At 43.5% G+C, this 24,615-nt stretch overlaps 1 protein-coding gene across 1 annotated transcript in view; it reads left to right on the top strand.

Moving 5' to 3' along the window:
- Positions 1-949: 949 nt before the first annotated feature.
- Positions 950-24,615, top strand: part of LOC311236143 (leucine zipper putative tumor suppressor 2 homolog) — a 145,231-nt gene continuing 121,565 nt past the window's right edge. Inside the window, exon 1 of the mRNA XM_084323765.1 lies at positions 950-1,203. The gene's annotated coding sequence lies outside the window, so the exon portion shown is untranslated. The remainder of the gene's footprint in view (positions 1,204-24,615) is intronic.

The raw sequence follows: 24,615 nt of genomic DNA, 5'->3' as shown, positions 1-24,615 counted from the left end.
AGAATTTGCTATGTTACCGGCAGCCATGCTGGATGGAGAACAACACAAACATTCTGAACAAGGTCTCTATTATTGGTTACTATTGTGTTTAGGCCCAACTTTTTGTGGGTCATTTTATGATGTTTATGGTTAAGTGTGTGCCCCATATGAGAGCTTGGTAGCTATATCCTAGCATACATACTTGCAACTTGCAATGGGCCTGGTCTACAAGATACACTACACGACCAAGGTACCCATGTACACTACACCCCCTCCAATGTACAGTAAATGACCAAGTATGGCTTTGTCAATATTCCAATGTACAGTGTCCCCCACCCACCCCACCCACCCAACCACCTCCAATGTACAGTACCCCCCCCCCCCCACCGAACCCCACCCCACCTACCCAACCTCCTCCAATGTACAGTTTCTACGTCAAATGTATACTCTCTTTTCTGGACTCTTTTTGTATCACAAACAGTACTGTATTTGCAAATCTGGTATGTCATAAATGTATAGATGTAGCAGTACTGTATGTCGTGTGTGTCATATATGTTATGATGAATTGAAAATGGGGGACCCTGATGTAAACAAGACGAAAGTCTTTCTCTGGTCTGCATCCCCTTAACAACTGTATGTATTGAGCTGTACTGTCTGTACTGTACCCATTCTGCAATCTGTTAATAAAGTTTTCAATCAATCAATCAATCAATCAATCAATCAATCAATCAATACATAGTGTATTAATTATTGTTGTATTTTATCAGCTAAACATTAGGATACTAGTTCAATTCGTTTTTTTTTATCAATATTAATTATGGCTATTTAACAACTGAGCATTTCATGGAGGGCCTTCATAGACAGGTCATCTTCTTGAGCATAACATCAGCCTAGGGGGGGGGGGGCAGGGCTGAGAGAGAGAGGAGGCAACGTTCCCTTCTCGGCCATCAGTCCCAAGCAGCAGCAGCAGCAGCAGCAGCAATAACATGCACTAGCGCTCCTTCGAGCTCTGCTCTCACAATAACAAACGCGCCGTTCGAGGCAGGAAGAGAAGAAGAAGCGAGGTGAAAGAACGCGTTGTATGCTCCTGGTCGTGGCATAGAACGCAGTCTTTATGAGAAGGGTCAGCAGAGGAACGTTCATCAACAGATTTCCACTATCCCGCATACGCCGTCCCGTCAACCTTAGTGGAGACGGGTGGTGGGGTCTGGTTAAACGTACATGGTAAGTAGACGCTACGATGTTGCACGTTAATGTGATGATAAGGTAGAAGGACAGGAGTTTTAACAAATGCATTTAATAATAAAAATATACTGTTGCCTGTCTGTCGCTGCTATCCCATTTGTTGATGATGGGCTAGTCAGTGGCTACAAACGTTGGACAAACTTTTTCGCCCTCGCGTCCTTCTACACAGTTGTGTCGATGTAACTTATTAGTTTTTCCTGTGTTTGCTCATATCCACTTCCATTAGGCTACATGCGTTTTCATTAAAAAGCTGGAATGCTGCTTTTCCCCACGTGACCTTTCCTTTCAGGCTAATCAATACACCACCTTCATGATAAAAATAGATCTATCTTACTTTTATCTATGCGTGAACCCAATATTCTTCCATTCAAATGTCCAACGGTTTTGATGAAATTGCTTTTACTTGAGTTTATCTACGGTATTTGAACGCCCATCTAGAGGCCCACTGGAGTCATTTCCATGCCCTCAGATGTGCCCCATTTGAATTTCCCTAAGACCACAATTTCCTTATCATTTGTCTGCAGCAGAGCAGACCTTACAGGTTGGGTGGGTGCAGACATAACAAAGTGTCCCTAGAGTGGCCTATAGGCCTCTATCCAAAGGTCTCACATCCTACAGTAACAAAAACTTCCTGCTGACAACTCCTTTATCACAGGCATCAGCATCCTAATGTTCCTGCTCTGTGTCCCACCAGTCCCACTCTACTTTATCAGAGATCTGAGCGGACTGCGGGCCTATATAATTCATGCGCACCGCTGTTTGCCAACCCTCTTGTTGTCGTGATGCATGTAAAGACCTCTCTCTCTCTCTCTGTAGAAAGCTGCTCTGATGACCCCATTGTCCCTATAGTGTTTGTGCTTGTATGTATGTGCATGCATGCTGGGAGAGAGGGGGGAGAGTCAGGGGGCTTTCACACTCAGCCTTTTGTATCGAATCACCGTCCCGGAGGCGTGTAACTGTTCCGCAACAGTAAGTGACTTCCGGGGTAGGCCTGATTGGCCCCGACAGGCACGTGACGCGGCAAACTCAGGACGCGCAACGAGGCTGCTGAGAGCTGTCGCGCGGAAATAGGCTGTCTATTGCCATTCTCTAACACAAACTCTAACCTTAACCAGCTCCTTAACAGCGCCTAAACTTAACCGTTCTAACCTTAACCAACTCCGAAACAATGCCTAACCTTAACCTTAACCTTAACCATGCCTAACCTTAACTATAGAAAGAATATTGCCATTCTCTAACACAAACTCTAACCTTAACCAGCTCCTTAACAGCGCCTAAACTTAACCGTTCTAACCTTAACCAACTCCGAAACAATGCCTAACCTTAACCTTAACCATGCCTAACCTTAACCGGCGAAAGAATACATGTTAAAAAAAAAATCACGTTAAAAAAAATAAATTTGATGGGATTCGAACTCATCAACAACGGACCGCAGGATCGCAGGACCGCTGCTCTGCGAGGTGAGCTGAAGCGCCGAATGAAAGTCATAGCGGATTTGGACGGTTACATCATTCCGCAAGCTCTGCCGCTCCGCTCCGCGGAGGCCTACCCCGGAAGTCACTTACTGTTGCGGATAAGCTATAAGCGTCCCGGAGCACGGGGGGCAGTGTTCTCACTCACCACTTTTGGGGTGCGAGTCGGCGCTGAATCGTTTCACCCCCCGCTGAACGGGACCAGCTGGCAGAGGTGGTCTCGGGGTCGGTCCCGGGAGAACGGGGGGTGTGGCTTTGCAAGCTTGTACCTTTTCACGGGCGTGGCGCCTGGTGCTGACATAACGTCATAAATGTTGTTTGCCATTGCTATGTCTATACATTTGTTCGAATGCATTTATTTCTATTAGACCAGTGGTGCCCAACAAGTCGGCCGTGGTCGACCAGTAGATCGCTCAAAACGCTCAAAAGCGGACTCTACAACACCATCCATTCGTGATAAAATATAACTTCATATTTATTGGCAATTTGTTCATTTTATATCAACATCCAGAGTCCGCAGTCGTGTTAAGACATTCCCGTTTACATTTTCGGTCGACCAGTAGATCAATGACATTCAATATAATCGATGCGAGCAATGTTACTAGTATGTTGCATGTGTAGTAACGTTAGCGTTAGCCGTTAGCTTAGCGATATTGTTAACCCTGCAAAACGATCAAAAGCGGGCTCTACAACAGAGTTCCATTCGTGAGAAAAGGGGGGTGGGTTATATTGACAAGGCTTGACAACAGAGGTTCAAATATAGCTTCATATTTATTAGTTATTTGTATCTTTATATCAACATCCATTCTCCAGTCTCCGTGTGAACACTTCCTGTGTTTACATTTCGAGCGTGACATCATCGACAATAGCCGGGGGGGTGTCGTGATTTGTAGCAGCAGCAGCAGCGCTCCTCTAGTGCAACAGCAATGAGCGAGTGCGAGAGGGATCTGTTTGGCAGTAGGCTGCTGTGTTATTAGCTGGCTTGCTAGGCTACTTATCCAAGCTACCGATATCCCTCCCTCCCTCCCATCCGTGCTTTTGCTCATCGACTACGGCAAGCTTACAAGCTCAAAACGCAAACCGTAAACAAAACCCAGAGCGCACCCAGAATGAAGTGTGTACACAAACTAGAGGGGGGAGAGGGGGGGGGGGGTTCGGATCAGATCTCGGCACGGGCGGAACGGAACGAAATAGAAACGAATAGAGTGAGTGAGAAAGGGCCCTCAGACACAGAGAGCGAGAGACTGTTATAGATGGACAATAGAGAGACGATATCTTCAGATTACTAGAAAGATGCAACCTTTTTTGTTACAAAGAGGTAACTTGAGGTTATACTGTGCTATAGTGATTTTCTTAGGTTATTGTGGTAGTGGCAGATCCTCGCTGGTGGAGTCAAATGGCAGGATAAAGGACTTGTATATTGTGCACAATGCAATTGTTGTATCAGTGTTTGGAGTCCATTTAGTTGTGGCCTTGTCCTGTATTTTAGTGGGGTTGCCAACACTGCTTTATTGCCCCTTAAGGAGGAGTTGCTGCTCTGACCTTTAGTATTTATCTCAGACCCTCCTCCGCTGTGTCTTTACGACACTTCCTGGTATGTCATAAACAATCTTCAGTGTTATTGGACAGCCGCTTGCCATCCGCGTCGTGAGATGATAACGACGCAGCACTTTGTTTTGTCAACAGACTTGACTCTATACTATAGTTTAGTCGGTGACGTGCTTCGAAAAGTGTGTGCATGTTCTCAAGTGAAATTGCTAGTCAGTGGGATTTGCAGTGATTTGCGTCCGTGTCTGTTGGCCTAAAGGAGAAGGAAGGTCTGGTTTCAGGCCTAACTTGGCAGGAACGGTGGTTTATGTAATTAGAATCATCTAGTCTACTTTTACAGTGTGGCTGCTATAAACAAAGACTGGTAACCCCTTTGGAAAATATGTTAAAGTTGTTGTTCGACCCCCGCCACCGACCCTGTGAACTCTCTAATTTCAAGTCATTAAACAGGGAAGGAAAACGCTTACATAAGCAAACTTGGGGGAGAATGGAGATCCTTGTTGGTGGGAGGCTATTTGCATTGGAGATTTCCTCACATGCGCTCCTCACACCCAAGTCCGTCGGGATCGCTGTGTCATCATCTCGGGCTGTTGGCACCTTCATAATTCATATCAGCACGTTTAGTATGAGTGCTTGGAGATGCTATGAATGTGCAATATCTCAGTGGTCTGAGACGGGCCCTCTCTCTCCATTTTTCATTTCACGTCAGCATGTTCTGACTTTGACACAACATCAATAATGTGTCTCAGAATGTTTTAAAAGTCTGATCAAACTCTCCTCCCTCCCTCCTTCTGCCTCACTTCCTTCTCCCTTATATTCTATACTCCTTCTCTGCCTCACTTCCTTCTATCTATATATTGTTCTATCTATCGTTCTCTGTCTCAGGTGCTGTAGTCATGTTAGTAGCTTGGTAGGGTTCTCTATGTCTCAGATGCTGTAGTCATGTTTTGTAGCTTGGTAGGGTTCTCATTCTCTCTGTCTCAGATGCTGTAGTCATGTTTTGTAGCTTGGTAGGGTTCTCATTCTCTATGTCTCAGATGCTGTAGTCATGTTATGTAGCTTGGTAGGGTTCTCATTCTCTATGTCTCAGATGCTGTAGTCATGTTTTGTAGCTTGGTAGGGTTCTCATTCTCTCTGTCTCAGATGCTGTAGTCATGTTATGTAGCTTGGTAGGGTTCTCATTCTCTCTGTCTCAGATGCTGTAGTTATGTTTTGTAGCTTGGTAGGGTTCTCATTCTCTCTGTCTCAGATGCTGTAGTCATGTTATGTAGCTTGGTAGGGTTCTCATTCTCTCTGTCTCAGATGCTGTAGTCATGTTATGTAGCTTGGTAGGGTTCTCATTCTCTCTGTCTCAGATCCTGTAGTCATGTTATGTAGCTTGGTAGGGTTCTCTCTCTGTCTCAGATGCTGTAGTCATGTTATGTAGCTTGGTAGGGTTCTCTCCATTTCTCAGGTTCTGTTGCATTCTTGTAACATTCTGAAATGTTTCAGCATTTACCGCAACACATTCTGCCGTTGCAAGATTTTCCTGTTGTCTATTATTAGTGAAATAATCATGATGTCCGTTTTGCCGTGCACAATGCAGCATCTCCATCTTCACCCCTGTGCTCTCTCTCTCTCCTCTCTCTCTCTGTATGTCCCCGCCCCCCCTCTCTCTGTATCTCTCTCTCTCTCTCTCTCTCTCTCTCTCTCTCTCTCTCTCTCTCTCTCTCTCTCTCTCTCTCTCGTGTTTATTCATCAGCATTATGAAACACTGCTGTTCCTGCACTTTCCTGCTTGTACATCAGACTGTTTGTTATTGCCCGAGAGGAGCTCATATTCTCAGGACCTCTCTCTCTCTCTCTCTCTCTCTATCCCCCTCTCCTCTCTCTATCCCCCTCTCCTCTCTCTTTCTGTCTCCCACTGCCCATCCATCTGTCTTTTCACTCACTCACTCACGGTCTCTCTCTAACATTGGCTGCGGTTACATGGTGACTTTTAATTCCGAATTATAAGTTTTCGAGTCATCGTAAGGTTTGGGGTTGGGAAGGCTTCTGATTGGGTAAACGTAAACAGGATGTTAACGTCATTACGTTTACCAGAAGTAAACAAACAGCTGCGACCGGTATTCTCAGCTACTGTGCTAGCGTACCAAACAACATTAACCAGACTCTCGGTGTGTCTATTCTGCTAACGTTAAAGGCCTCTAAATGCTACAGCAACTTCAAAGCAACTGCACCACAACATCGACAAAGCAAAGGTGTTGCAGGCCTTTATGCTTCTGCAACATGCAGGCCTTTATGCTTCTGCAACATCGACGCACAGCCTATGTAACATTGTACCCCGTATGTAGCAACCCATTGATAACAAGCAGACAAATAAGCATAATTTTTACTTCCGGGCGGGGGGTTTCAAAATAAAAGCGACGTCTAAAAGCACCGTAAATACGTTTATTCTTTACAATATCTAACGTTACACGAACCTAAACTAATCTAAAGTTAGTTTAGGTTCGTGTTAACGTTAGATAATGTACAAAATAAACCTATTTACGGTGCTTTTAGACGTCGCTCTTTTATTTTGAAATCCCCCGACGGAAGTATTATAGTGTCTGTTGCTAGCAGCTTGACTTTTGCCGGCCGGTTCTGTGCTTTTTCTAGCTAACGTTACGTATCATCATTAGTTTCCAAAGGAGAGGAGAGAAAGACCGCGGCTCACATGCAGCTCAAACTACCTGTTGGAATAAATTAATTGATTGATGTTTAACTTGTCCCTGTGTGTGTCCAGTCATTTCGACTAGCAAACGTTGTATCTAACGTTACCTCAGGATACCATTGTATTTAGTTGGTTAGCTATGTAGCTATTTTGTGGATAGCATTTTGTATAGCATCAATACTAGCTGGCTGGCTACAGCTTTATTTACTAAATTATGGAGGCTTTTTAATCGTCAAGGTAAGAGAGGATTTGTCATGATCAACTGAAGGCGTATGCTATGGAACAATATGTGCCCCTGTTCGCGATCATCTATGTGTACTGTAGCCTATGCGCGATCATGCGCAGAAAGACCGGGGGGAACTAATTCCGAAAAAGCGTTTACATGGACAGAAAAAGCTTTAATTCGGAATGATAAACGGAATAAACCGGCCACTTACATCGGAATGGATTTTATTTCGGAATGGCCATTTTCATTCGGAATTAAGTATTTTCAGATGTTTACATGATAACTTTAAATAGGATTTAACGTTAATTCCGAATGAAAAGGGGAATAAACTGTCCATGTAAACGCAGCCAGTGTCTGTCTCTGTTAACTCATTCTGCGCCATCGCTTAATGCGCCAGAGGGCGCTAGTATGCCATCGCTTTAATCAATGGGGGGACTGCGAGATTTGCTAGTGCTTAAAATATCTTATATTATAGCTATGAGTCTAATACACCTGTCGATTGTCAGTGAGTTGCTTCCAGTCAACATGTACAAAACAGATTGTTTTTTCATCCGTACATTTCCGTTTTGAATATGAATATAGTTTGGGTGATTCTTAGTAGGGCTGCACGATTTTGGGAAATAATCTAACTGCGATTTTTCTGACAGATATTGCGATTGCCATTAAATTTGCGATTATAATAATAATTTTTTTAAGCAGCCCGACAAATTGCGATTTTTTTTTGCGATTTGCTAATTGCATCATTCCAAATCTCGATTTAAAATCGATGAATCGTTCAGCCCTAATTCTTAGTAATCCCAGGAAAAGACGCGATAATAGCCCTTTAGTGGAATACACTAAACACGTAATTTTTTGCCTGATTATCTAATCATCCTGAAATCAACGCTAGACTATCGTTATTATCCTTCCTCATGCAAGAATGAAAAGGGCCCTGGATCGCGGCGCTCCCCCGCCACGTCCACCCACTCAACGGCACACAGCCACACACACACACAGACAGCCGTGATCGGGGTAGAAAGAAATATCAGATCAACGCAAGATTTTATATATAGAGTCCTTACCTGGTATCTGATGTAATGCAAAAGAAATAATCCAATTATCTGATCGCCATTCCAAATACTGTCTGTGGAGGTCCGTCCCACATTACAGAGCGTTACACATGAACGGGCCCGCACGGCTCAGATCGGCCCTGAAAAGAAACTACACCATTTCTAATAAAGTGCAATATCTGCCTTCTATCACCTCCGGAACATTGCTCGTCTTCGTCCCTCCCTATCACTCTCCGCTGCTGAAACACTGGTTCATGCATTCATATCATCAAGACTAGATTACTGCAACAGCATCCTCTACGGCTCACCAAACACTATTCTCAATAAACTCCAATATGTCCAAAACTCTGCTGCCCGCATGCTCACCTCCACCCGTCGCTCTGATCACATCACCCCTGTCCTCCACGACCTCCACTGGCTTCCAATCAAATACAGGATACATTTTAAAATACTACTCATCACATTTAAAGCCCTCAACAACCTTGCCCCTCCCTACCTGTCCGACCTCCTCCACCGTCACACGCCCACCCGTCGCCTTAGGTCTGCAGATGCCAACCTCCTAACACCTCCCACGACCAAGCTCCGGACCTGGGGCGACAGGGCATTTGCTGCTGCTGCCCCCTCCCTCTGGAATGCCCTCCCCAGCCATATCCGTGATGCAAACACCCTGACATCTTTTAAATCAGCCCTCAAAACCCACCTTTTCAATCTTGCTTTTGACCTCTAATTCTGTCGGTTTTATTTTATTTTGTCATGTATTATTTTTGTTCTGTTTTGTTCTGTTTTTTTTTGTTTTGCCATAGTTTGTCTCTCCTGCCCATGTGAAGCGTCTTTGAGCACCTGGAAAAGCGCTATATAAAATAGATGTATTATTATTATTATTATTATTATTATTATTATTATTATTATTATTATTATTATTATTATTATTATTATTACCTGCTGGAAGGCGTAGGTGGCGGTATTTGCCCTTTTGCGAGCTCAGACCCATTCCCAATGATAACATCAGGCTGGATGGATGAAAATGAATGGATATAGCTAATAAAAGAAATAACGATTAAAACCTTACTATACTCGTGATTGGCGCTGAGCGGTTGGGTAGTTAACCCGACTATACTCGTGACTGGCGTTGAATGAGTTAATCTCATTCTCTCCTATATGTCTCCTATATCTCCTCCGTTTCTCTTTCCCCCTATATGTCCAGGGAGCGAAATTAACTTTTTGACTCACCGGCCAGTGGCGGGTAGATGGGAAGAGTCTACCCGCCAAGCATATTTCTTACCTGCCAAAATTTTTTTGATTAAAAAAAAATATATATATTTATATAATTTTTTTTTAAAATAAAATATATATTATATAATCATACTTGTAGTTGTATTATCTGCGAGACATCGCCACCACGCAATAAGTCAAAATGCTTGCTATCTGCAAACAGCTCCACTGTCTGTGTGTATACTTGAGTAGCCTCCAGCTCCAGCAAGGATTCTCCGGCCCTGCAGCTAGACCCTATATTCAGCTAGACCCTACATTCAGCATGCAAGGATTCTCCGGCGATGCAGCTGGACCCTATTTTTTAACGTTACGGTTATTTTGTCAAATCACATTCAACATGCCCTCAGCTAGAATACGCATTCAATCAATGTTATAAGACATTGATATCAGGAGCTATCTGTAGCTACTGCTAGCCCGGTAGATAACGTTAAGACAATTTAGTTTACTGGGACAGATCGATCTAAGTGAGCTAGCTAACGCGAGCTAGCTAACGAGGGAACGGAGGTATTATGCAGCTCATGGAGGTCCGATCTAGACTAGAGCAGACTGCTACCATTCTGAGAGCTTAACGTTAGCACTAGAGCTGCGGGCGAGCTGCTACCATTCTGAGAGCTTAACGTTAGCACTAGATGCTGCGGGCGAGCTGCTACCATTCTGAGAGCTTAACGTTAGCAGTGGCACTAGAGCTGCGGGCCGCTCTGTGTTGATACGAGCAGAAGCCAATAGTATCCCGCTGCAGGGCTGGCCCGGCTGGGCGGATATGACTCGTTGCCACGTTTTTTTTCAAAATAAGAATATCATACGAACCGAATGCTGCTAACTGCCGGAGCCATCGATATTATGACTCTAGCTGCGCTTGGGCCGGAAATGAGACCCGCACAGATTTTCAAAATAAGAGTATCGTTATGAACTACACGTCCACACGCCACACGGCGGGCAGGGCTCTCAGTGGCAAGCGCCAAAGGTAAAAACTGAGCGCCCCTGGCGGGCGGCGGGCTTTAATTTCGCCCCCTGTATATGTCTCTCTGTCTTTGTATCTCTCCATGCATGTCCTGTAATTAATGGGTCCAGTATGTAATAATAATGTTGGCTGCTCTGGCCTGAAGCAACCAAAGGTGACGGGAGCCTTCCGAGGATGTATTGAACCAGAGAGCCGCACCTTTTTTTCATGTGTTAATTAGCTTTGTTTAAGTAAGCCTTGCTGCATGAGCCACAGGTGTTATTGCACGTGAGAATTTGACAGCCCTGTGTTGTGTGCTGGCACTTCAAATAGCAAGAAGAATAGACGCCACTGTTGGTAGTTGAAAAGAGTTGTGTGTAGGGATGCCCCGATCGATTGTTATCGGCCGTTAATCAGTATAAATATGCGATCGGTGATCGGTGATAATGCTTTATTTTCGCCCATTGTCAAAACCGATCGAAAAACATGATCCAATTCTTAGCGGAGATCTCACTCGCTGAGTTCTGTCTCAGACACACAGAACTGCGGCGTCTGCTCCTCCTCCTCCTCCTCCAGCCCCTCCCGCACCCATGTAAACACAGGTCTAGGACCTCCGTGAGCTAACGTTAGCTACCGTTACAAAATGACCCAGTCAACTATTCACTTTTAGTTTAATACATGAGGCATTGTTATAGGGCTGGGCGATATGACGATATTATATAAATATCGGGTACAGTTCATTAACGATACACTTTTTCAACGTATCGTGGATATCGTGATGTTTTGCCCAAGAGGATTGTGTCGCGTCAATCTGTCCACACGTTACTCGTTCATATCTCAGCCCGTGCTGAGATATGCCCATTCCGCGGTCTGTTAATAAAGTTTTCAATCAGACAGATGTATGGAAAGGCTTTTATTATAACATTCGTTGTAGTAAAATCATTATGCCTAATTTAGTCATCCTGTGGAGCACTGGTCTCCTACTCGACGGCCGCGGGGAGCTAACGTTAGTAGCTTTGTTGACGTTGTTCAGCACACAGGACATTCAGGAAGTCAAAAACTAGTAGCGCTTGCCGATTGGTGCTAAGAACAGCAGGGCGGGTGCAAGCGCTGTGACGTAATTGGCAGACTCGACTGTCAATCAAAATTATTATGTTTCCGTCAGAATGAATGAGTGAAGACTTTGTTAAAGGGTTGCAGAATGGGTACAATACAGTACAGGAGGATGAAGACCAGAAAAAGACTTTCGACTTTTTTACATAAGGGTCCTCCATTTTCAATTCATCAAAACATTTAGAGACATACATATATACAGTAGTTTCATAAAAATGCTAAAATGCTATTGATTGATTGATTTAAAACTTTATTAACATATTGCAGAATGGGTACAGTACAGCTCAATACATACAATTGTTAAGGGGATGCAGACCAGAGAAAGACTTTAGTCTTAATTCATCATATTTCATATCTAAATCATATAATATCTCATTGCTAAATATATGCAATATATAATCTAATAATCTAAATCTAATATATAATATAAAAATGCTAAATGCATGGGTATTTTATTTTGTCTTTAATGTTAGCTTGCAAAATCAAATACTGTCTTGGTAAGCCTCATAATGAATTGTTTGGGGTAAAAAAGAAAAACATCGTGATGTGTATCGTGTATCGCCGAAAGGTCAGAAAATACCGTGATATCATATTTAGGCCATATCGCCCAGCCCTACATTGTTAACTGTATCTAGCCGGCTAGCTAATGATAGCTCCTGATGTCAACAAATGCTCCAGCAAGTCTAGTAGTGCATGATAGCTCACGTTAGCTCACGTTAGCTCACGTTAGCTCACTGTTCAAAACGAAACGTCTAGGGATGCACCGATATGAAAATTGGCCACCGATACCGATACCGATTGTTCAATAACACAATCGGCCAATACCGATACCGATACTTGTGGCAAAAAATAAGTATTTGTAATTTTTTTTTAAATATTTTTTTTTTGTAATATATATTTTTTTAATGAAACTACTGTATATTTGTATGTATGTTTGTATTTGTAGGCCTCTTTACTTACTTAAAAAAAGGAAACATCAAGAAATATGTTTATGGTATTAATTCCACCATGCCATGTAGCACTATCCCTCTCCCAGTATTGTCTGGCGGCCTGCAGATGGATACTATTCTCTCAACCAGCGCTCTCAACCAATGCAATAGAACCATTTTGATTGACAGTCGATTTGGCCAATTACGTCACACCGCTAGCACCCACCTCCTGCTGTTCTTACCACCAATCGGCAAGCGTTTATTCATTTTCTACTTCCGGGCATGCCGCCATTGATCTGCTTGCGAGAACCACAACAAGCTAATACGTTAGCTGCCCGCCGACCAGTGCTCCACAAGATGACCAAACGAGACACAATGATTTTACTGCAACAAATGTTATAATAAAACAAAGCCTTTCTATACATTTGTCTGGTTGAAAACTTTATTAACAGATTGCAGAATGGGTAGTTGGGTACGGAATGAGCAACGGAATGGAACTGAGCTATGAACGGAGTAATGCCTTGCTTACTTGCTATCTTCGAGTAAATAATATGCTGATGTTATTGAACGTGTAACACTAACTATATAACGTTAATGCCACAAAACGAATGTTTGTGTCATTTTAACAGCAGATACTTTCTTAAATGCCATCTTCCCGAGAGAGGGGTGTTGACGGGGAGCTGTGATGGGTTCGCTTGGTTGTGTTATTAATAGCATTGAACAGCTAACCGAAAGCTAGCGTTAACTAACGTTAAAGGTTTAGCCATAACGTTACCTTGGCTAAAGTTGGGGCTATTCATAATCCAGCAATAATGGCTGCAGACCTGCAAGCAAAGTACAGCAAGTTGGCAAAGGAGTATTCCAACGTAAATCACATTTTCACCAGTAACGTTAGTCTTCCATCTCCCGGTAGCTCATGCTAGCTAACCTAGCTCATGTTAACGTAGTCACTGAGCGACCACCTCGCGTACACAATTAATGACATGCGGACAGCCATATCGGTGACAATGTTTAGCTTTTAGTGCCAAATGATAAGAGTCTGAAGCGGAGTCTCAAAAGAGAATGTTGAATATTTAGTAGTAACTTTGATGCAGTAGCTTGTGTGTGTGTGTGGGGGACTGGGGGCGGCTCCGTTGTGCAGGACGCGACTGAATTTATCGGCTACTGCCATCGGCACATTCGAGCTTATCGGCCGATAGGCCGATTGCAGTCAACAAGGCACTTATCGGCCGATACCGATACCTGACCGATACATCGGTGCACCCCTAGAAACGTCCCATTAAACTAAATAGTTCACTGAGGCGTTGTCTTAACGTTATCTAGCCGGCTAGCAGTAGCTACAGATAGCTCCTGATATCAATGTCTTATAACACTGATTCGATGCGTATTCGAGCTGAGGGCATGTTGAATGTGATCAATAGGGTCCAGCTGCAGCTCCGGAGAATCCTGGCCGTAGCTGGAGGCTACTTGAGTACACACAGACAGTGGAGCTGTTTGCAGATAGCGAGCATTTTGACTTGTTGCGTGGTGGCGATGTCTCGCAGATAATACAACTACAAGTATGATTATATAATATATATATTTTATAAAAAATTAAAAAAAAATTATATAAAATTATTATTATAAATTTTTTTTAATCAAAAACGATCGATATCGGATCGGTATCGGCCGATATGGCTCAAGACTATCGGTGATCGGTATCGGTGGCAAAAAACGTGATCGGGGCATCCCTAGTTGTGTGTGTGAGCATGTGGTGTGTGTTCATGTCTCATGTGTGTATGTGTATGGATCTACGCTAGGGCTGGGCAATTAATCGAGTTTCAATTGAATCTACGATGTTGGCTTCCCACGATCATGAAAACAAGATAATCGAGATAAAAAAACGATTGTGCCGCATGTCGCGTTGCTCTCATTTTGTCTTGTAATAATAATAATAATAATAACTTGGTTTTATATAGCGCCTTTCAAAAGACCCAAGGTCGCTTTACATAGTAAAAAAAAACTAAAGTAACAAACATAGTGAATAGACACAACATACAAAGTGGTAAATTAGGGGTTAAAGGCAGAGTTGAAGAGGTGGGTTTTGAGGATTTTTTTTTTTTTTTTAATGAGTCCAGATTTGGGGTGTTGCGGAGTTCTGCGGAGAGGGAGTTCCAGTGGGTGGGAGCTGCCACACTGAATGCTCTGTCCCCAAAGGTCCGCAGTCTGGTTTGGGGAATGGAGAGCTGACCAGTGTCTGTGGATCGCAGGGACCGTGACTGAGTGGAGGAGGTCAGTGAGGTTCTGAGGTGCCAGAGCGTGGAGGGATTTGTAAGTGAGCAGGAGGGTTTTGTAGGTGATATGGGATTTGATGGGGAGCCAGTGGAGGTGGATGAGGGTGGGGGTGATGTGCTGCCAGGGTTTGGTGCGGGTGAGAACCCTAGCAGCTGAGTTTTGAACATACTGGAGCCTGTCCAGGGTTTTGCTTGGAACCCCGGACAGGACCCCGTTGCAGTAGTCCAGTGTGTGTAAATGCAGTGCACCCTTCCTTCACAGTGATCTACTCCGCCCTTCTCACCCCTCCCCCAAACCCAAACAGTAGTTTCAGCTCGTGTTGAGAGGGAGGAGGGAGCCACGGCACGATGTTTGTGTGTGTATGTGTGATGTACGTGTGTGATGTTTGTGTGTGCTTGCAGCATGTTGTATTCGTACTGTATGTTCATGCTGCATTATGTGTATGGGTGATGTATGTGCGTGTGTGTGATGTTTGTGTGTGTATGTGATGTACGTGTGTGATGTATGTTTGTGTGCATGCATGTTGTATGTACTGTTATGTGTTCATGCTGCATTACAGTATGTGTATGTGTGATTAGGGCTGGGCGATATGACCAAAAACGTTATCGCGATAAAATTATACAATTATTTTCATATAATTCGATATCGATAATTATCGTCGATATAATGTCTGTCAAGTTTAATTAACTTCTTATGCTGCTGCGAATGTCTCAAGTCGAGTTGATGTCGTCAGCAGTCCGCGCACGTTAGCAGTTAGCCGACAAGCGGAGTATCTCATGACAATAAATATGACACTAAAATACTCTCTTCCGCCACAATATATTGAAACTAACTGTATACCCCACACTACTATAAACGTGGCCTCATAATTCAAAACACACACATACTCGGCACGTAAATATAGACAGATGTATGGAAAGGCTTTTATTATAACATTCGTTGTAGTAAAATCATTATGCCTAATTTAGTCATCCTGTGGAGCACTGGTCTCCTACTCGACGGCCGCGGGGAGCTAACGTTAGTAGCTTTGTTGACGTTGTTCAGCACACAGGACATTCAGGAAGTCAAAAACTAGTAGCGCTTGCCGATTGGTGCTAAGAACAGCAGGGCGGGTGCAAGCGCTGTGACGTAATTGGCAGACTCGACTGTCAATCAAAATTATTATGTTTCCGTCAGAATGAATGAGTGAAGACTTTGTTAAAGGGTTGCAGAATGGGTACAATACAGTACAGGAGGATGAAGACCAGAAAAAGACTTTCGACTTTTTTACATAAGGGTCCTCCATTTTCAATTCATCAAAACATTTAGAGACATACATATATACAGTAGTTTCATAAAAATGCTAAAATGCTATTGATTGATTGATTTAAAACTTTATTAACATATTGCAGAATGGGTACAGTACAGCTCAATACATACAATTGTTAAGGGGATGCAGACCAGAGAAAGACTTTAGTCTTAATTCATCATATTTCATATCTAAATCATATAATATCTCATTGCTAAATATATGCAATATATAATCTAATAATCTAAATCTAATATATAATATAAAAATGCTAAATGCATGGGTATTTTATTTTGTCTTTAATGTTAGCTTGCAAAATCAAATACTGTCTTGGTAAGCCTCATAATGAATTGTTTGGGGTAAAAAAGAAAAACATCGTGATGTGTATCGTGTATCGCCGAAAGGTCAGAAAATACCGTGATATCATATTTAGGCCATATCGCCCAGCCCTACATTGTTAACTGTATCTAGCCGGCTAGCTAATGATAGCTCCTGATGTCAACAAATGCTCCAGCAAGTCTAGTAGTGCATGATAGCTCACGTTAGCTCACGTTAGCTCACGTTAGCTCACTGTTCAAAACGAAACGTCTAGGGATGCACCGATATGAAAATTGGCCACCGATACCGATACCGATTGTTCAATAACACAATCGGCCAATACCGATACCGATACTTGTGGCAAAAAATAAGTATTTGTAATTTTTTTTTAAATATTTTTTTTTTGTAATATATATTTTTTTAATGAAACTACTGTATATTTGTATGTATGTTTGTATTTGTAGGCCTCTTTACTTACTTAAAAAAAGGAAACATCAAGAAATATGTTTATGGTATTAATTCCACCATGCCATGTAGCACTATCCCTCTCCCAGTATTGTCTGGCGGCCTGCAGATGGATACTATTCTCTCAACCAGCGCTCTCAACCAATGCAATAGAACCATTTTGATTGACAGTCGATTCGGCCAATTACGTCACACCGCTAGCACCCACCTCCTGCTGTTCTTACCACCAATCGGCAAGCGTTTATTCATTTTCTACTTCCGGGCATGCCGCCATTGATCTGCTTGCGAGAACCACAACAAGCTAATACGTTAGCTGCCCGCCGACCAGTGCTCCACAAGATGACCAAACGAGACACAATGATTTTACTGCAACAAATGTTATAATAAAACAAAGCCTTTCTATACATTTGTCTGGTTGAAAACTTTATTAACAGATTGCAGAATGGGTAGTTGGGTACGGAATGAGCAACGGAATGGAACTGAGCTATGAACGGAGTAATGCCTTGCTTACTTGCTATCTTCGAGTAAATAATATGCTGATGTTATTGAACGTGTAACACTAACTATATAACGTTAATGCCACAAAACGAATGTTTGTGTCATTTTAACAGCAGATACTTTCTTAAATGCCATCTTCCCGAGAGAGGGGTGTTGACGGGGAGCTGTGATGGGTTCGCTTGGTTGTGTTATTAATAGCATTGAACAGCTAACCGAAAGCTAGCGTTAACTAACGTTAAAGGTTTAGCCATAACGTTACCTTGGCTAAAGTTGGGGCTATTCATAATCCAGCAATAATGGCTGCAGACCTGCAAGCAAAGTACAGCAAGTTGGCAAAGGAGTATTCCAACGTAAATCACATTTTCACCAGTAACGTTAGTCTTCCATCTCCCGGTAGCTCATGCTAGCTAACCTAGCTCATGTTAACGTAGTCACTGAGCGACCACCTCGCGTACACAATTAATGACATGTTGCGGACAGCCATATCGGTGACAATGTTTAGCTTTTAGTGCCAAATGATAAGAGTCTGAAGCGGAGTCTCAAAAGAGAATGTTGAATATTTAGTAGTAACTTTGATGCAGTAGCTTGTGTGTGTGTGTGGGGGACTGGGGGCGGCGCCGTTGTGCAGGACGCGACTGAATTTATCGGCTACTGCCATCGGCACATTCGAGCTTATCGGCCGATAGGCCGATTGCAGTCAACAAGGCACTTATCGGCCGATACCGATACCTGACCGATACATCGGTGCACCCCTAGAAACGTCCCATTAAACTAAATAGTTCACTGAGGCGTTGTCTTAACGTTATCTAGCCGGCTAGCAGTAGCTACAGATAGCTCCTGATATCAATGTCTTATAACACTGATTCGATGCGTATTCGAGCTGAGGGCATGTTGAATGTGATCAATAGGGTCCAGCTGCAGCTCCGGAGAATCCTGGCCGTAGCTGGAGGCTACTTGAGTACACACAGACAGTGGAGCTGTTTGCAGATAGCGAGCATTTTGACTTGTTGCGTGGTGGCGATGTCTCGCAGATAATACAACTACAAGTATGATTATATAATATATATATTTTATAAAAAATTAAAAAAAAAATTATATAAAATTATTATTATAAATTTTTTTTAATCAAAAACGATCGATATCGGATCGGTATCGGCCGATATGGCTCAAGACTATCGGTGATCGGTATCGGTGGCAAAAAACGTGATCGGGGCATCCCTAGTTGTGTGTGTGAGCATGTGGTGTGTGTTCATGTCTCATGTGTGTATGTGTATGGATCTACGCTAGGGCTGGGCAATTAATCGAGTTTCAATTGAATCTACGATGTTGGCTTCCCACGATCATGAAAACAAGATAATCGAGATAAAAAAACGATTGTGCCGCATGTCGCGTTGCTCTCATTTTGTCTTGTAATAATAATAATAATAATAATAACTTGGTTTTATATAGCGCCTTTCAAAAGACCCAAGGTCGCTTTACATAGTAAAAAAAAACTAAAGTAACAAACATAGTGAATAGACACAACATACAAAGTGGTAAATTAGGGGTTAAAGGCAGAGTTGAAGAGGTGGGTTTTGAGGATTTTTTTTTTTTTTTTTTTTTTTTTAATGAGTCCAGATTTGGGGTGTTGCGGAGTTCTGCGGAGAGGGAGTTCCAGTGGGTGGGAGCTGCCACACTGAATGCTCTGTCCCCAAAGGTCCGCAGTCTGGTTTGGGGAATGGAGAGCTGACCAGTGTCTGTGGATCGCAGGGACCGTGACTGAGTGGAGGAGGTCAGTGAGGTTCTGAGGTGCCAGAGCGTGGAGGGATTTGTAAGTGAGCAGGAGGGTTTTGTAGGTGATATGGGATTTGATGGGGAGCCAGTGGAGGTGGATGAGGGTGGGGGTGATGTGCTGCCAGGGTTTGGTGCGGGTGAGAACCCTAGCAGCTGAGTTTTGAACATACTGGAGCCTGTCCAGGGTTTTGCTTGGAACCCCGGACAGGACCCCGTTGCAGTAGTCCAGTGTGTGTAAATGCAGTGCACCCTTCCTTCACAGTGATCTACTCCGCCCTTCTCACCCCTCCCCCAAACCCAAACAGTAGTTTCAGCTCGTGTTGAGAGGGAGGAGGGAGCCACGGCACGATGTTTGTGTGTGTATGTGTGATGTACGTGTGTGATGTTTGTGTGTGCTTGCAGCATGTTGTATTCGTACTGTATGTTCATGCTGCATTATGTGTATGGGTGATGTATGTGCGTGTGTGTGATGTTTGTGTGTGTATGTGATGTACGTGTGTGATGTATGTTTGTGTGCATGCATGTTGTATGTACTGTTATGTGTTCATGCTGCATTACAGTATGTGTATGTGTGATTAGGGCTGGGCGATATGACCAAAAACGTTATCGCGATAAAATTATACAATTATTTTCATATAATTCGATATCGATAATTATCGTCGATATAATGTCTGTCAAGTTTAATTAACTTCTTATGCTGCTGCGAATGTCTCAAGTCGAGTTGATGTCGTCAGCAGTCCGCGCACGTTAGCAGTTAGCCGACAAGCGGAGTATCTCATGACAATAAATATGACACTAAAATACTCTCTTCCGCCACAATATATTGAAACTAACTGTATACCCCACACTACTATAAACGTGGCCTCATAATTCAAAACACACACATACTCGGCACGTAAATATATAAAACTGTGCCGTGCAAGCTAGTTATCCTAGCCAGCCTGTTGTATCTAAGCGGTGTATTCCATGACAATGTGCTAAATATGACACTAAAATACTCTCTTCCGCCACAATATATTGAAACGACGTCCACTGTATACCCCCACTACTATAAACGTGGCCTCAGAATTCACGCCACACACATACTCGGCACGTAAATATATAAAACATCGCCGTGCAAGCTAATTAGCCTAGCAAGCCTTGTTGTTGAGTGAGTCCTACCTCCTTCCGGGTCTACTTCGCTCTCGGCCATCTCCTTCACTGATTGGTTGTTAGCTGTTGTGCGTAAGCACGTCATCACGTAACGTTGGTTGTTGTTAGTGAGTGTGCTGAGCCGAGGCTGAACGGAGCCAAGCTTGGAAAATCGACCACGTTTCATGTTTATTTCGAGGAAATAATTTATCGCGATAGTTATCGTTATCGTTATCGTTTTATCGCCCAGCCCTATGTGTGATGCATGTTCGCACGTTTGTGTGTGTGTGTGTGTGTGTATAGTAGTACAGCCCTGCCTTTGTCTTCGTCGTGTGGAGGAACAGGCTGGCATCCCCCCAGCCAGACTTCCTGGGAGTAGCGAATGTGAGGAGGAGGTTATGAGTGTATTTATTAGTTTAAGGCCAAGTCTCATAATGGATTCGTTGGATTGTGTTGTTCTGTAAGTGATCCTCCTCTGTCGTGCTGCGAGAGAGTATTTCTCTTGAGAGACACTGAAACCGAAGGTCAATTTCCTCAATTTCTTTCTGTACATGAGGGCAGACGAACTCTCCTCACAGAACAATGGAAGGAGGGAAACTTTCAGAGCAGAAGACGACAGCGGGAGAGGAGTGGGAGGTGTCTCGCTGACAGGAAGTCCGGGAAAACGGCGCTATTGTTTGTTATTATTTTTAGAGGGCCCATCTCGTGGAAACGAGAAGCCGATACAAGTTCTGTGTGTTGTCTTGTTTACATTATCGTTCCTTTGTGCTGAATCCCTCGCTCACGTTCCTCTTTAGCTGTAATTAGCGATGTCGCTCGGCTTCCCACGCACTTCTCATCATCGCTGCAGTACATAAAACAGTTTGGAACAACAACAGTACTATAGGGGTTCGTATCTATAACTGAGGGGCGGGAGCCACAGGACCCAAAACGAGACACGCAGACCTGCACAGCCGCGTAACGAAAGTAGCAACGTGATTTATTTTACCGTCTGGTTTACAGACTAAAACCGGGGTGGGAAATCAACACCAGCCACGAGCCAGATGCTGGTACGGTTTTGTCTCTGGTTTATAATTTTATTTTCTCTCCTAGACACTTTAGTAGCTTTTATTCATCCCAGGCAGATTTATTTCCACAGTCCCCCCGACCTCCCTCCCCTGCTGTCTGGGATAGTTTGTGTCCCCAGAAGTTGATAAAAAATCATAGATGGTTTATTGTCAACGGGAAGGAACAAGGAGTTTCAGGAGGCTCTTTCAGGAGGCTCTTCTACACTGAAGGAGACTCACAGCATATGCTGACTTCACAAAACCCGGAGAATTGTGTAGAGAGCTCTTTCTCCTGGGTTACAGTGGTGTTGTGACCCAGGTGGGACTTCCTGAAGCCAAGTAAGCCAAAAGTTCTATGCCCTTGGCTCAGCAGGGGGAAGATGTGTTGCTTCCTGTATCGGAGACCCTTATTACATAATATGTTTTGTCTATGTATGTAAAAATATATGCTGGCCTTCCGAAATGTGTTAATCAAGGAGGGTCCTGGCTGGAGGTATGGAGTGCACATGCGAAAATAGTTTTAGGTTTTTGTTTTCTTATTGTTGTGTGTGAAAAACAATAAAAACATGCATATTACTAATGATGAGCTAAAACATAAATCAATAGGTTACAGGTCTACACACAACTGTTGACCGTGAGTCTCCTATTTGCAGAGATCCTTTATAGCAGTGGTGCCCAACCAGTCGATCGCGATCGACAGGTAGATCGCGGGCTGATTTCAAGTAGATCTTGATTAATAAAATTTGATTATTAAATTATTTTTTTTTCTTTTTTTTTGCTAAATCAACTCTTCCTCTCCTTGTTAACTACAACAAGCAATGCTGTTTGTTATTTAAGATGAGGTCGGACTCGGCACTGACAGATTTGTGTTCATTATGCTGCTTTTATAAAGCCTCAAATGACGGCTTACAATATACAATTTTGGCTGGTAGCTCTCGGGCTAGGTGGTAAATAAAAAAGTAGATCTTGGTTCAAAAAAGGTTGGCCACCCCTGCTTTATAGTTGAAGTAGGCTACTGTACATGTACAGGGTGACATTAGCAATGACAAATACATAGGCTGTCACACTCTTTTCTTACAAAAACATTCATACATATGATATAGCCTACTATATAGTACATCTGTCTAACCTGTCTAAAATCCATGATTATATCCCCTATTCAGAGAATCTGTTTCACTTTGATGACAACCCTGACCTTCAGAACACCAACTCACCCCCAGGCTTTAGCTGATAATCTCAGCTCCATGGAGCTCTGAACAGCTGGGCCACACAGCTGTCTCTAGTTCCTGGGTTGTGGGGGCCGGGGTTACTGACACCCTGGATCCCAGAGCCTCGGTCTGTCCAAATCACTCTTCGCCCACATTCAAACACAGCCCATCCTAGCTTGGCAACGGTTGCCCCCCAACATTGTCCGAATTCTACTCCATAGACCCACAATGCAATTGATCCGATTTCCATTGGGTGAGTGGGAGCAGAACTCCTGGCCGATGACCGAGTTGGGAGGCGGGATTTGGATTGAAAGCACAAGCAGTTCAAACACACGCGCTCGCTCAGGTGCGCTACACTTGATGCACGAAAATGCATGGGAAGTTTTGAGCATACGACTGGATTTAAAGGAGACTTGGAAAACATCCGTTCTTTAGATTCTACGTTCACCATGGAGGCATGGAGGGGGAAATAAATATTTGAATTCAAGGCATCACATATTCACATTGTGAGTGATTGATATACAAATGATCATTTTTGGGCGAAGTGTTCCTTTTTAACACATTAATTGCCAATCACGAGTTTACTCGTTATTGGCTGCCATGCGTTGAGCGAGTAAACTCGTTTTTATGATCGTTATTTCTTTTATTCGCTATTGCTTGGCATTCATAATTCATCCAGGAAGCCTCCGGGAGCCAGCTGGACCCTGTCTGATATTGCAACGCCTCAATACCGCCGCCTGGTGGATTTCGGGCGAGTTACACTCCACTCTAAACCGGAAGTGGCGCTCTGTGCATCGGGGGAAAAGCTCCGCCAGAGATATCTTGTAACGTGGATCAATATACACACCTCGAGTGCATGGGATCGCTTTCGAGACGCAAGAAATAATTGGGAAAAAATTTCTCCAGACGCATCGGCCAGAGGTAAGAGGAATCTAACGTTATTTCCAGCTCGATTGGCCATTTATGTCATTGCAATCCATCTGATCAACGTATGGTGTCTTACTAAAGAAAGCCGTTACTGACAATCAAGGAATCATAAACGACCCTTTCCTTCACGCATGATGGAGCATAATGTATAGCGATCATATGCATTTGAAAATTTTAATATAGCGTGTATAGGGACGAAACGCCAATCGATAATGTATAATACGCGACACGGCCTATAACGCGCATTCTAGCAATTACTGCTATACACTAGGGCTGAACGATTAATTGATTTTAAATCGAAATCGCGATTTGAAATTATGCAATTAGCAAATCGCAAAAAAACAGGAAGTCCCATTGAGATACAAGATCTCCTTTGCAAGTTGTTGTTATTGTTGTAGGAACAGTTTGGGAGAGGGAGGTAAGGGGTTTTAGATTGTGTGTTGTGAAGTTTAGATTTCAGAGAGGGAGAGTAAAGTACAGAAAAAAGGTACCGGTATCGATTCCCAGGTAAAAAGAAAATTTTTCAGGCTCTGTGTCCCGAACAGACCCAGTGCGTAGGCCAGATGCAAGCCGCATTTTTCTCCCCGTCCCAATTAGTTGTTGTGCCAATTCCCCCCCCTCCCCTACCTGGCTGCTGTATGCATGTTCTCCTACGAGTCGGTACAAGGGTGTCCCGATTCGATCGCACGCTTCCTCCGAGACGTGCGCCGACAGCCAGTGACGTCTTTTCACTTGGCAGCGAGGACTCTCATTGGTGAAGTGTAACGCGTGGGAGGGCACGCTATCTCCACCAAGTCCTGCCCCGCTTAGCAAGCACCGAGACCTGACCTGTAGGCGTCGCTGTCCACAACGCCAGATTCCCACCCGCCAGCTTCCCCACCCCCTAATACTGCCAATTGTATTAGTGTGAACGGCCAGCCAAGCTGGTAGCAACGCAGAGAGCTGGGCTCGAACCCAGCGTCTCCTGCATTGGTGACGAGCGCAATCTCCGCTACGCCACCTGACCGCCCTTATAATCGCTAATTTAATCGCAATCGCAATATCTGTCAGAAAAATCGCAATTAGATTATTTCCCAAAAAATCGTGCAGCCCTACTATACACTCAAAAAACATACTTATATTCTCGACGGTACTAACACGACAATGTATGAATGGAAAAATATAACGTTCCCACATCCGGAACGATAGATACCCGATGTTGAATGGGCCATAGTAATGTCGAT

Source organism: Notolepis coatsorum (assembly GCF_963971535.1).
Source record: "Notolepis coatsorum genome assembly, chromosome: 10".
NCBI lineage: Eukaryota > Metazoa > Chordata > Actinopteri > Aulopiformes > Paralepididae > Notolepis > Notolepis coatsorum.
This window is presented reverse-complemented; position numbering and strand designations above follow the sequence as displayed.